The sequence below is a fragment of the Carcharhinus amblyrhynchos genome, chromosome 8 (genome assembly GCF_965287045.1).
Source record: "Carcharhinus amblyrhynchos chromosome 8, sCarAmb.v2.hapA, whole genome shotgun sequence".
NCBI lineage: Eukaryota > Metazoa > Chordata > Chondrichthyes > Carcharhiniformes > Carcharhinidae > Carcharhinus > Carcharhinus amblyrhynchos.
Genome location: NC_137331.1, coordinates 104,683,757 through 104,697,854, shown reverse-complemented (window position 1 = coordinate 104,697,854; position 14,098 = coordinate 104,683,757).

Genomic DNA, 14,098 nt, shown 5'->3' with positions numbered 1-14,098 from the left:
GCTAATCCAAATTGCCCGCATTTGGCCCTATCCGTCTGTACCCATTGTACCCATGTAACTATTTAAATGTTTTTTAAAAGATAGAATTGTACCTGCCTCTACTACTACCTCTGGCAGTTTGTTCCAGATACTCACTACCCTCTGTCTGAAAAAATTGCCCCTCTGGACACTTTTGTAACTCTTCCCTCTCACCTTAAACCTATGCCCTCTAGTTTTAGACTTCCCTACCATGGGGAAAAGATATTGACTATCTAGCTGGTCTATGTACCTCATTATTTTATAGACCTCTATAAGATCACCCCTCAGCCTCCTACGCTCCAGAGAAAAAAGTCCCAGTCTATCAAGCCTCTCCTTATAACTCAATCCATCAAGTCCCAGTAGCATCCTAGTAAATCTTTTCTGAACTCTTTCTAGTTTAATTTTCTTTCTATAATAAGGTGACCAGAATTGCACATAGTATTCCAAATGTGGCCTTACCAATGTCTTGTATGACTTCAACAAGACATTCCAACTCCCGTATTCAATGTTCTAACTGATGAAACCAAGCATGCCAAATGCCTTCTTCACCACTCTGTCCACCTGTGACTCCACTTTTAAAGAGCGATGAACATGTACCCCTAGATCCCTTTGTTCTGTAACTCTTCCCAACTGAATAACTCAACCTACCCTGGTTCAATCTACCAAAATGCATCACCTCGCTTTGTCTAAATTAAACTCCATTTGCCATTCATCAGCCCACTGGCCCAATTGATCAAGATCCCGTTGCAATTGGAGATAACTCTCTTCATTGTCCACTATACCACCAACGTTGGTGTCACCTGCAAATTTACTAACCATGCCTCCTATATTCTCATCCAAATCATTAATATAAATGATAAACAACAGTGGACCCAGCACTGATCCCTGAGGCACACTGCTGATCACAGGCCTCCAGTTTGAAAAAACATCCTCCACAACCACTCGTGTCTGCATGGGTTTTCTCCGGATGCTTCAGTTTCCTTTCAACGTCCAAAGATGTGCAGGTTAGATGGACTGGCCATGCTAAATTACCTCTTAGTGTCCCAATACGTGTACGTTAATGTGTAAATGTGTAGGGTCACAGGGAAAGGGAAGGGGATAGAGCTGAGTAAGATGCTCTGCCAGAGAGTCAGCGCAGATTCAGTGGGGTAAATGGCTTCCTTCTGCACTATAGGGATTATATGATTCGATGTCTATCTGGATAGCCAGAGACTGACTAGGCCAACCTTAGCCATTTTAGTCATTCTTATTTTCCACTTCATTGAGGCTTGAAGGAAATCTAAGCCTCACTTGCTACTGGTCCTTCTCCTGGAATATGCAACAACTTGGCATGAAGAAAGTTAGGGTTTGGCGAGTCAGCTTGGCTCAGTGAGAATGCTGAGAGGGTGTAGCAGCAGTAACTGACATGATGGGGGGGGGGTACTTTGCAAAGGAACTGCTGACCCTCTAACATGTGCAAGTATTTAGAAGAATAGAGAAAAGCTATTCAGTTGTTACAGGTGAAAGACGATATGCTGCCTGGACCAGTTTGGAGGGCACAGCAGCTGATCAGTGTGGGATTGTAATAAGAAAGAAGATTGGCACATGTCTTTGAGGAAGCATGTGGAATTCAGGAGAGGAACATTTGAACATTGTGGGCCTGCAAATTGCTATAGAAAGATGGGATGCAGAAGATGAGACAGAGCAAGTGGGTTTGCACCTCGACAGACCAGGTAAAGTTGTTAAACTTCTTTCAACACAACACCTGTGCTTTGGGACAGATGTCTGCATCTTTCACAGTTACCGCTACTTACCTTTACACCTTTGACATTCTCTGCCTTGGCACTCTCCTGCCAGCTGAGTAGAACATGAACAGGATTTTCCGAACACACATACTCCAAGACCATCCTGTCTGAGATCAATGGTCCTTTTTTACATGATTGGCTGAAATTTCTGTCCCACCCGCTACGATCCCTGCAGCGAGCAGGATGGGAAGTTTCTGCCCTACACCACTGACTCTCAGCCTGTTTCAGCAAGACTTCTACTAATAGACGTGTCATTTCTCAGTGCATTTTCAGCAGCAACTACCACAAGATCACATTAAAATAAAATCATTTTGGGAGGGAAATGGTCATATTACTGGCTAGTAATCCGGTTGCCAATGATAATCTTCTGGGAGCATAGGTTCAAATCTCACCTCAGCATCTGATGGAGTTCAAATTCAATTAATAAACCCTGGAATGGAATAATGGTCATTGTTTCTGAGATTATTACCGATTGTTGTAAAAAAACATCTTATTCACTGAGGAAATCTGTCATCCTTACCCAGCTTCGTGATTCCAGACTGTATCCCAAATATCTTTGGATACTAAAGAGTAATTTGGCATGGCCAATCCATCCAACCTTCAAATCTCTGGGCAATGGAAGGAAACCAGGCTCTTAACTGCCCACTGAAAGGTCTAACAAGCATGGTGGCACAGTGTTAGCCCTGTTACCTCACAGTGCTAGGGACCTGGTTTTGATTCTCAGCTTAGGCCACTATCTATGTAAAGGTTGCACACTCTCCCTGTTTCTGCATGAGTTTCCTCCACGTGTTCCGGTTTCCTCCCACAGACTGAAAGATGTGCTGGTTAGGTGCATTGACCATACTAAATTATCCCTCAGTGTACCCAAAGGGTGTGGCGACTAGGGGATTTTCACAGTAACTTCACTGCACTGTTAATATAATCCTGCTTGTGACATGAATAAACAAATTTAAACTTAAGCCATTCAGTTCCAGGGCAATTAGGGATGAGCAATAAATACTAATTTTGCCAGAAATCCCCACATATTATGAAAGAATATGTATTTTAAAATGCCTCCTTATGCCTTATGCCTGCTAGAAATTTCCACAATGCCTCCACTCCTCACTCCCCTCCATTATCCCACTACCACTCCCATTGCTCAGCTCCCCTAGCCACTTGTCAGGGCTAGGAAATGTGTGGAAAGCTTGTCAATTACATTTTTTAAATGATTTGGGACTCTCATTGAATCTATCAGGTGCCAGGAATGAAAATCAGCACCATCTGTTCTCATCATATTTCCGCACTAACTTCTTATATTTCCTTTGTTGAGTGTTCACCTGATTCTTAATATTTCATGATTTACTTTGCTTCAGTAGCCGCTTGTCATAATGCATTCAATATCCTAATCATTCTTTATTCACAATTTGAGATACGAGAAAAAATGAGGTAGCTAAGATGCAATATCTGATTGCACGACACTGAAATGGATTGCAGAATAACCTAAAGGCTTATGAAGTAATAGATACAATATTAACAAAATAGTGAGTGCAATAAAAGAGCAGTAAATCAATACCGAAGATATGAAAGAACCAAAGACAGAAACATAACATGGGAAAAATATTAAGTTAAAAGAGTGATATTTAATATCATACAATATACGTTAGTGTACAAGATAATTGCGATAATTGCTGCGATTAATGCCCGGAGATTTCTGGCGCTGAGCATTTCCTGACATGTCCTCCTAGTTCAATTTATTCCTGTACTCTTCAAGGTGCCCTCTTCAGTTGCTGGAAGGTGGCACAGTGGATAGCACTGCTGCCTCACAGTGTCAGGGACCCAGGTTCGATTCCTGGGCTTGGGTCACTGTCTGCACGTTATGCCCATGTCTGTGTGGGATTCCTCCAGATGTTCTGGTTTCCTCCCACAGTCGAAAAAATGTGCTGATTAGGTGTATTCGCCATGCTAAATTCTCCCTCAGTGTACCTGAACAGGCATCAGAGTGAGGCAACTGGGGAATTTTCACAGTAACTTCATTGTAGTGTTAATATAAGACATTGATGAATAAACTTTACAAGTCTGACTTGGTAACAATGCAATGAAGGGAACAGGGTATTTGGATCTTACCAAATGGTAGCCCTCACAGTGTATCTCCTTAAACAATGAAACTTAAGAATAATAAATAAAGTGGAGGGACTGAGAAGGTGGGTGATTTTTTTGATTTGATTTATTATTGTCACATGGGTTAGTATACAGTGAAAAGTATTGTTTCTTACGCACTATACAGACAAAGCTTACCTTACATCAAGAAGGAAAGGAGAGAGTGCAGAATGTAGCGTTATAGTTATAGCTAGGGTTTAGAGAAAGATCAACTTAATGTGAGGTAGGTCAAATCAAAAGTCTGGCAGCAGCAGGGAAGAAGCTGCCCTTAAGTCAGTTGGTACTTGTCTTTAGACTTTTGTATCTTTTTTCCTGATGGAAGAAGGTGGAAGAGAGTATGTCCGGGGTGTATGGGGTCCTTAATTATGCTGGCTGCTTTTCTGAGGCAGTGGGAAGTGTGGACAAAGTCAATGGGTGGGAAGCTGGTTTGAATGATGCAATGGGCTTCATTCATGATCGTTAGTAGTTTCCTGCGTTCTTGGACAGAATAGGAACCATATCAAGGTGTGACATAACCAGAAAGAATGCTTTCTATAGTGCATCTGTAAAAGTTGGTGAGAGACGTAGCTGACATGCCGAATTTCCTTAGTCTTCTGAGAAAGTAGAGGCATTGGTGGGCTCTGTCTGAAAGGTGGTAGAGGCACAACATTTAAAAGCTTTCAGATCATCATTTGAAATAGCGTCATTTCCAACCCTATGGACCAAGTGTTGGAAAACGGGAATATAAAAGTTAGGTGCTTGATGGCCGGTGCAGACACAATGGGCTGAAGTGCTGTCAAGCTCCATGACTTTATGAGAGTGCACGCTCCAGATTTTTGATGCTACACTGAAGGCCTTACTGAAGAAAGTGGAAAGTAGGAGTGATGTCCGAAACCTGTAAAGACATGTTTAAAAGATGCTGGGAAAAAATGCAGTGGAAATTAATGCAAAGAGTCAAGCCCCAAAGACCTGGATGAAATGCCACAAGAAGTTCAATAATCTCACATGACTGCTCAAGGTCAGTGAACACATTTTTAAATGACACATCTCACCAATTGTTCCATTAACTTCAGACCCTTTTAAATTCACCACATATATCACTCACCTCACTGCAATTTCACTCAGATTATTTGGATTGCTGAGGTGCTGCCCTGATGTATGAACGTGTTGTCTTCTCAGAGGACAGTCATCCTTCTCCCTCTGCCACATTGCCACCCTCTCAGGAAAATCAAGGGAGGATTATGTGCAAGATGTTATTTTCACAAGGTTACCTATTCGAATTGTGTAAACTTGGGGTAATTTGCAATTCACGGGGTAATTCTTCTCATCACAAGTTGCTGGCATGATCTGAGTATTAATAACAGCGTGCATTGTTCACATGCTGTTTCTGTTCAACAAATTTTTATAATTTGCCAATTTGCCAACTTCAATCTTTCACCTTGCCTATGGCAGATGGCATATCCCTGTCATTGACACATTATTTGAATGCACTGCCAACATCCCTCATCACTTCTGATGAAAGATTGCAGAGGGTGTAGCACAGGTTGAGAATGTGGAAAATACTGGATAACAGGAAACAAATTTATGGAATGACTGGAGTCACGAGCTGGTTGGTCAGAGCAGAGGGATGGTCACCCAATAGCCAGCCTTTAGTTTGCCTCATTGGTAGTGTCCCACAGTGCATTCTTACAGAATGGAGGCAACAGGATTGCTGCTCAGACAGGGGCATTAATCTGCATGATTTACAGGTCAGGCATGAGCTTGATGTTAAAGGAGTGGAACCTTTCTCAGTTTTGGTATAGGACAAATTGCACTTGACAATTGATGTAAGTGCAATCAATGGCACCAGTGTGAAGTCTGCAATCCTGGTGAATGTGCAGGCTTATTCAAGTCTATTGTCTTTGGTAAGAGAGAAGGAAAAGTACTTAGCTTTCATGGAAAAAGTGATCTTTCTCTTGGCAATCTGCAAATGTTGCAAATTTGTCCAGATCCAGTCTGGAAGGTGGCAGATAAGTAGGCCGGGTTTCTCCCAAACAAATCCAAGTCCCCTACATGTAGAAAGGCGGGAGTAAATCCCGTTGGTTCATTCAGTGTGATTTCCAGAATGAATCTTCGACACTGTGCATTGCAGAGTGCCTCATCGCAATTCACGGAGCCTATTCCCACCCAAAAGGCCGGCAGTGTAGCGCTGAGTGAGCCACTGTGCATGCTCTGTCAGTGTGGAGTGCTGGCCCCGTTGCTGGCCTCCAGATCACTGGTATTCCTGATCGCAGGCCAGCCTGCAATCCCCCATTGCTGCCCTTCCAACCAGCCCCCCACCCCCTCCGCCACCACCCGATCGCTGGCCTCCTGGACCTCCCCGGACAAGCTGTGATGGCTCCCCGCCCAATCCCCACACCCCAACCTCCCCAAATGCCACCCCTCCCGAACAGTCCTGACACCCCACCCCACCCCAGCCAATGACGAGTCCTGACCCTCTAGCAGCCCTGACTGCCCCCTCCCATCCAAATGGTCAGCCCCTATCGCCATCCTCCCTCTCTCACCTGTGATCCCAATGCACAGTGGCAATATTCTTCCTCACCCCCATCAATCGCCCCCCCAACAGGATCTGACCCCAATAGGCCCTACCCATACCCCTCAATCATCTCCACTCCCCCTTTCCCTCGGCATGGCCCGATACTTGGCACCAGTTTGCCTCTTAGGGAATGCCAGGATGCCAGGCTGGCATTGTCAGGCTGGTACTGCCCTAGGGTCATCTCCTTTACCCCTGACCTCTTGATGGGGCCTCAATGGCCTCTATTCCCTTCAGCGGTTTTGGGCCACCTGTTCCCCATTAGTAGATAAATCCCACTGGAGTGAACCACTCCTGGCTGGGGAAGCGGGGGTGGGGGGTGGGGGGGTGGGGTGGGGGAGGTAAGGGGTGAAGATGCTTGCAGGCTTGGAGATTTCAGTCCCATCCCTAATAATCAGATGCAAATGGGGATTTCTCATGTGGAAATCAGCATGGAGCTGATTATGCTGAAAATCTTGGTCATGGAGGCCATGACACCCTCTGGGAACCCTGCCAAATGGCCCCCGCTGATGTCTCCCAGCCTGCTGCATACCAAAGCGGTGCAACGGGCTGGGAGGATTGTCCCCTTAAAGGTTCATTGCTTAGCGACACGATGACTCTTCCACTCTGTTTATTTCCAGCAGGTTTTCGCCATGTGGTTACAAATGTCTTATCGTTGTGTCACCTGATGCAATTTGCCACACATTGTCATGGATGACATTTTGGAGTTATAGCTTTTGTGAGTAAATGAAAGATGATGGCACAGTGGATTGGAATATTGAAGGAAGAATGAAGCTGTTCAATATTTATAGCAAAATTATAAATGTAAATGGGATAAACCAGCAAGCTTGACATTTCGGTGCAATTAGAAATGAGTTACATGAACTTTCCAGGCGGAATAGCCAGGGGTCAGAGACTTCATTTGGTGCTCAGTCTTTCAGTGGCCTAATGGATCACCTCTGAGTTTACGTATTTAGTTTCCATGACAATCTGACATTCTGATCTCTCTGCCTTATGACTGAGAAATTTCAATAGTCTTTCGGTGGCTAATTATAAATCATATTAGGCACTCACTTTTGATCCAGTTTTAAAAATGTTTCAAGCCAAAGGAAGCTGGGAATGCTGGAATTTTAAAAGTGGTCAACACTGCTGCCTCACAGTGCCAGGGGGCCGGGTTCGATTTCCGGCTTGGGTCACTGTCTATCCATTCTTCCCCTGTCTTCGTGGGTGTCCTCGGGTACTCCAATCCTCTCCCACAGTCCGAAAGACGTGCTGGTTACATGCATTGGCCAGGGTAAATTCTCCCTCAGTGTTCCTGAATTGGAGCGTGGTGACTAGGGGATTTTCACAGTAACTTCATTGCAATGTTAATGTCAGCCTAGTTGTGACATAAAGGTAATAAACTTAATAAAATCAGCAAATACTGGTAGTCAACATCTGAGAGAAAAGGTAGGTAAACACTTCAGCCAGACGAAAGAAAATCTTGGTTTATTTAATGTGTTATAATTTCTCCAGTGGTGATTCCATGCAATATAACGAATTACTTATGAAGTGCATCAATTGCCATTACTTAAGCAAAGGCAACAACAATTTCACATACAGATATCTTCCAACTTTGACTGTAAAGTCAGCTGATCCGTTTCATGTGGTATGTGATTATTATTCAGGATAACTCTGTTCATCTTCAAATAGGTCAATGGAGCTTTGCAAATAAATCAAAAATAAGCCTATATTAACCAAAAGAATGACATCTCTTATAATACAGACCTTCTTCAATAAAGAAGAAAGAATTTGCACTTATACTGCCCCTTTACATCCTCAAGAGATCTCAAAGTGCACTGCAACCAATTAAATACATCTGAAGTATCGTAAAGCGTCAGGACAGTTTTGAAAGTGGACTTGTTACCCAGTGCTGTCCTCCAAAGACACATATTTAACTTACTGAGCCAATCATGATATCCTTGAACATGAAGTACATCGTTGAAAATAATATACTTGTCACAAGCATGTGCTTTTTTTTAATGATACACTTCCAAATAAACTGAAATCCCATAAAGACACTGGAGAGTACCAGGATGGCGTCGATACAGTTTACAAGTGGGATGGAAAAGAAGACACTCACTCCCTGGGGTGCGTAAAAGAACCCATAACAAAAGCAGAAAATCTGGGAAATCTCATCAGGCAGAAAACATCTGTGGAGAACAACAGAGCTAAGGTTTCAGGTCTGGATGACACTTCGTCTGCACAGCTGAGTGCCAAACAGCAATGGTGGGGGCATTGCGAGGACACTGTCTGGCTATGTCTTCCTACCCTAGGGGCTATCATGACTTTTATGCCCCCTGAGGATCCCCGCGACAGATTCTCGCCTGGGTGAACCTGTTGTAAGCCTAGCTGATGTGATGTTATGGACGTTAATCTGACTAAATTACTGGCGAGCAGTGGCACAAATCAGAAATCATAATCTCACCGGCGAGATTTGCGATTTCTGGTGTTTGTTCGATTTTGAGTCCGTGCCAATGATCTCACGCACAGGAAGTGCAGGTTCGAGATTCCACCCTGTTTCTATCTCCATGGATGCTGCCAGGCTGCTGCGTATTTTCCAGCATTTCATGTGTTTATAAATGCATACGGTTTCCTTTATTCTGCTTAACTCAGTTTCCCACTTAATTGTCAGAATATTTTAACCCTCTCAAGTGGACAAAATCGCAAAAGAGTCCGACATTGGTGGGATGACACAATGGCTGGGATCTTACCACCATTCACATCAGAAGGCTTCCCCCATCCTGCTGCAGCGAAAGGAGATTTGACTGGCTACCAAATTTTCCGACCTCGCTACAGCAGGAATGTGGCATGAATGAGGGCGGCAAGATTGTGCTGAATGAGTCTACAGAGGAATATGGACAGGTTAAGTGAGTGGGCAAAAACTTGGAAGATGGAATATAATATAGGAAAATGTTGTGTTACACACTTCAGTCTGAAGAATTAAATGGAGAAACACTGCAAGAAACTGCAGCATGGAGGGATTTGGGAATCGTCATGCATAAAACACAAGAAGCTCGCATGCAAGTTCAGCAGGTCATTGGGAAAGCAAATGGAATGTTGGCATTTATTTGAAACGGAATGGAGTCTAAGAATAAGGAAGTCTTACTAAAATTATACAAGGCACTAGGTCAACTACACCTGGAATACTGCAACCAGTTTTGGTCCCCTTAAAGAAGAAAATATATTTTAACTTTGGAGGCAGTCCAGAGAAAGTTCACTGGGTTGATCCTGGGTGTGGAGAGATTTTCTTATGAGGAAAAGTTGTGTTGGTTATACTCATACTCATTGGATATCGGAACAGTAACAGGCAACCTTGTTGGGGCATATAGGATTCTCAAGGGACTTGACAGGATAATTGCTGAGAGGTTGTTTTCCCTTGTGGGACAATTTTGAATCAGAAGGTATAGTGTCAGAGCAAAGGGTTGCCATTCTAAGACAAAGATGAGGAGAAATTTCTTCTCTCAGGGCTAGCGAATCTATGGAGTTGTTGACCTTAGAGGGCAGCAGAGGTTCGGTTGTTAAGTATGTTCAAGACTGACAGAGACAGATTTTTAATCAGTGAGGAATCAAGGGTTACGGGGATAGGGCAGGAAAATGGAGTTGAGGATTATATCCGATCAGTCACGATCTCATTGAATAGTGAAGCAGACTTGATGGGCCGAATGGACTACTTCTGCTATGTCAAGTGGTCCTGATCAAAATTAATCACTCAGCAAACATCTTGGAACACATTATGTGGCTATTATCTCATTGCTGTTTATCAACACTCGCTGTACATAAATCGACCCATAGTTCCTACATTATAATAGTGACTATACTTCAAAAGTACTTCAGTGACTCTTATACCACTGAGCTTGAGAAAAACTCTGTATAAATGTGAGTCTTTTTTAATGAAAAATAGCAAATTCTAATGCTCCGTGTCTGTAATGCGTGCTCCAGAAGTGGAAAGCATGTTTAAAACATTGTAAGCCCTGCCTTTGTAATTAATTTCCATACTGATAGCAAACTGTGAGTGGTAATTGCTTGCCTGTGAGCAGTATAAATAATGGGAAATGTGCATCGTACACAAGGAGAAAGTTGACAATGTAGTTCAAGATATTAAATTACAAAATTAAAATAGTGTTCGTGAGAGAAAATTGGGGGAAGGAGAAATTGGGCAAAGCTGTAAAGAATATAGGTGGAATAACAAGAGTTTTGCTGCAAAGAGAAATATGGTGCTGGTGTTTTTTTGTCTAGCAATCATCAGGACAAATACAAGAATTCCACGTTTTGAACAATCGTGGCAATGATTTTTTTAGAACCAAGATGAGGGGGAATGTCTTCAGCTAGAGGGTGGTGAATCTGTGGAATTCATTGCCAAAGAAGGCTATGGATGCCTGGTCATTGAGTGTATTTAAGAAAGACAGCATACTTGAGATAAGAGATAGCACATTGATCATTATTTACCCAATATTGCCCAGTCACGGAATTACATCTGATGTCGGGCACTGTGTTTTGAAATTTGCAAGCACGGGCTGGTTGGTTACAGACTGCACCTTGCCCATTGTGAACAATGCCTGAAATAGGCTGTTTGATACAATGTGCCAGTCTTTGGGGTGCACAGACTACACACCTAGCATCACACTGGTACTGAAATTCACACTCCTAATTATTCCTTTGTGTGACAGGCAGAATGTCCCTTTGGCTTGACAACAGATTCAAGTTAGTGATGAATATCGCCCGTGTTGTGACTGCACAGTAGCAGCGTGAAGCTATGGCTAGCTTCATCTGTGGCTCAAATCTTTGAGATACCTTGCTCTTCCAGAGTAGTTTGAGGTAGACTAAGCACTCCTCAGGCTGGAAATTTGTGGCCTGAGGCCCGTTCACAAGTTTGTGCCATATAAAGTGTAAAATTATCTGATCAGGGTAGCCATTATCCAGGAGGATGCCTTTCATGTGCTTTATTTCTGTATCAAGCTAGCATGTGTCTCAATGGATTGCTGATAATTTTATAGTTTGCAGAACTATAAGAATCCCAATGTATATATTGACCAGTAGGCTCAACTCGTACCTCAAGGAAAGGGATTTCATTTGACTGCTCCAGTTCGAAGGTGAATTTGAGTTCTGGGTGGAGCTCATTAAGACATGAAATTAAATTATTACGTACAGCTGCAGATTTAGATATAGCAAACATAACATTTATAAATCGGAAATATCCACAAATCCATATTTGGGTGTACTGAAAGTTATTTATATTAATATACAGGGGGCCTTGTTCTATGCAAACAGAAAAACATGTGCATATATTGCGCCTGTTCTAGCTAAACAAAATAAAGTACAGCCGTTTGCTGGTTCATTCTTCAAAGCAACACATTGACCAACCAGAATCAAACTGTTTAGTTTGTATTTCAAGCAATGTTTAACAGTTAAGTGTCAGTCACCATCAACTGGTGCATTTTACATGGCAAAGCCTCTTCGAGAATCCACTTGCCAACCAGTCAGCACTTTTCTTCCATGCAGTCTAAATGTGTTGATTTCCATTGCATTATATTCTAACAGGTGCCTTGATGAATGCAAGGTGGAAAGCTTTAATCTTTTTTCCCCAGCAATTTATGCTAAAGGAGGAAAGGATGCAGATTGGGTAGCAAGTTGACTCTGATCAACCAAGGTGTGGCCATGAAGAATGTAATGGGCAACTAAAGGTTCCCATACTTTCAGCTAATTCAAGAAAGGTGCAAGTTCCTTTTGTTTGCAGAGAATAGGTCCTTGCATATCAATGTGTTTTGCTTCTGGCTAGCATAAATGAGCCACATTAGAAACTCAATTGATAATCTTAAACTAGTTGTTTATGTAGCTAATAGCACATTCAGGGCTATGCAGTAAGTGCTGCCCACTTGTGGAATCACACCTGACAGTAGTGGGGTTTTGCAGGCATGGACTAATTGAGTACACTCTTTATTCTGCATGTTATGCAGTTGCTTCAAAGCCTCTCACTATCCTAACTTGGAAATATATCGCTGTTCCTAAACCACATGGACTGTAATGACTCAAGGAAGAATCTTACCACCACTTCCTCAAGGGCAATTAGGGATGGGCACGGTGGCATTGTAGTTAGCACTGTTGCCTCACAACATCAGAGACCTGGTTTTGATTCCTGGCTTGAGTCACTGCCCGTGTGGAGTTTGAACGTTCTCTCCATGCCTGCGTGCATTTCCTCCGATTTCCTCCCACAGTCTGAAAGCCATGCTGGTTAGAAGCATTGACTTGGACTGTGGCGACTAGGGGAATTTCACAGTAACTTCATTGCAGTGTTAATGTAAACCTTTCTTGTGAGTAATAAATAAATTTTAACTTCAAATTCTGGCCGAGCCCAGTAATGCCCATATCCCAGGCATGAATAAAAAATGTTATAAGCTGCTAAAGTAATATGTTATTTGATTTGATTAGTGAACCATTGATCGTACAGCCTTTATTATTGGCATCGCACCCGCACTGAAATTCACACACTATGTTGCTCAATTGTTCGGTCAGTGGAACATCTTTATGGATTATCAACAACATCCTGGTAGTAGAAACTACCACTCGAGTTGCCACCATATGACAACTGCATGAAACAGCTTGTTTAACCTCTTGTTCACATTTTTGAGATTCCTTCGCCTTTCTAGGACAATTTGAGATGAATGTGCAGTTCTCAGGTCGGAAAGTGATGGCCTTTGACCTGTTTGTGAGTGTGAGCAATGTAAGGTGAACATTGATCAGAGCTGGATTAACATTGCCCTACAGAACAGCTTCAATGTGCTATATTATTCTTTCAAGCTTACAAGATGAGCAAACAGCCTGGTGTCCTAATTTTTGGTAAGGCCAATCTTATCGTACATGGGCCTCTACGAATTGCAACATATATATTTACCAGTGAAAGCATGATTGGAGCAGACAGTAGTGAAGAAGCCATTGGCAGATTTCTCAACTCGCATGTAGAGGAAAGAAAGCTCATTAGGTTGCTCCTTCTCAAAAGTGATGGATGGAACGCATTAAAGTACAGGAGGAAATCCTTACAAGTGGCTGCAATTTCAAAGATTGTGAATGCATGGAGTGGGAGGTTAGGGCTCATTTCATCTAAAACAGTCTTCTCGTGGGAGAATTTATATAGATGATCTGGAGGAGGGAACCGAGTGTAGGGTGTCGAAATTTGCTGATGACACCAAGATTGGAGGAAAGGCAAATTGTGCGGAGGGTGTGGAGAGTCTACAGAAGGATCTAGATAGGCTGGGCGAATGGGCCAGGAAATGGCAAATGGAATTTAATGTTGGCAAGTGCGAGGTGGTCCACTTTGGTAGGAATAATGGTAGGAAGGATTATCACTTATGTGGCGAAAAACTGCAGCAGGCGACGGTGCAGAGGGACCTCGGGGTCCTTGTGCATGAGTCGCAAAAACCCAGCTTGCAGGTGCAGCAGATGATCAGGAAGGCAAATGGGATGCTGGCCTTCATAGCGAGGGGGATTGAATATAAAAGTAGGGAGGTCTTGCTGCGGCTGTATAGGGCATTGGTGAGGCTGCAGCTGGAGTATTGTGTGCAGTTTTGGGCGCCGTACTTACGCAAGGATATTT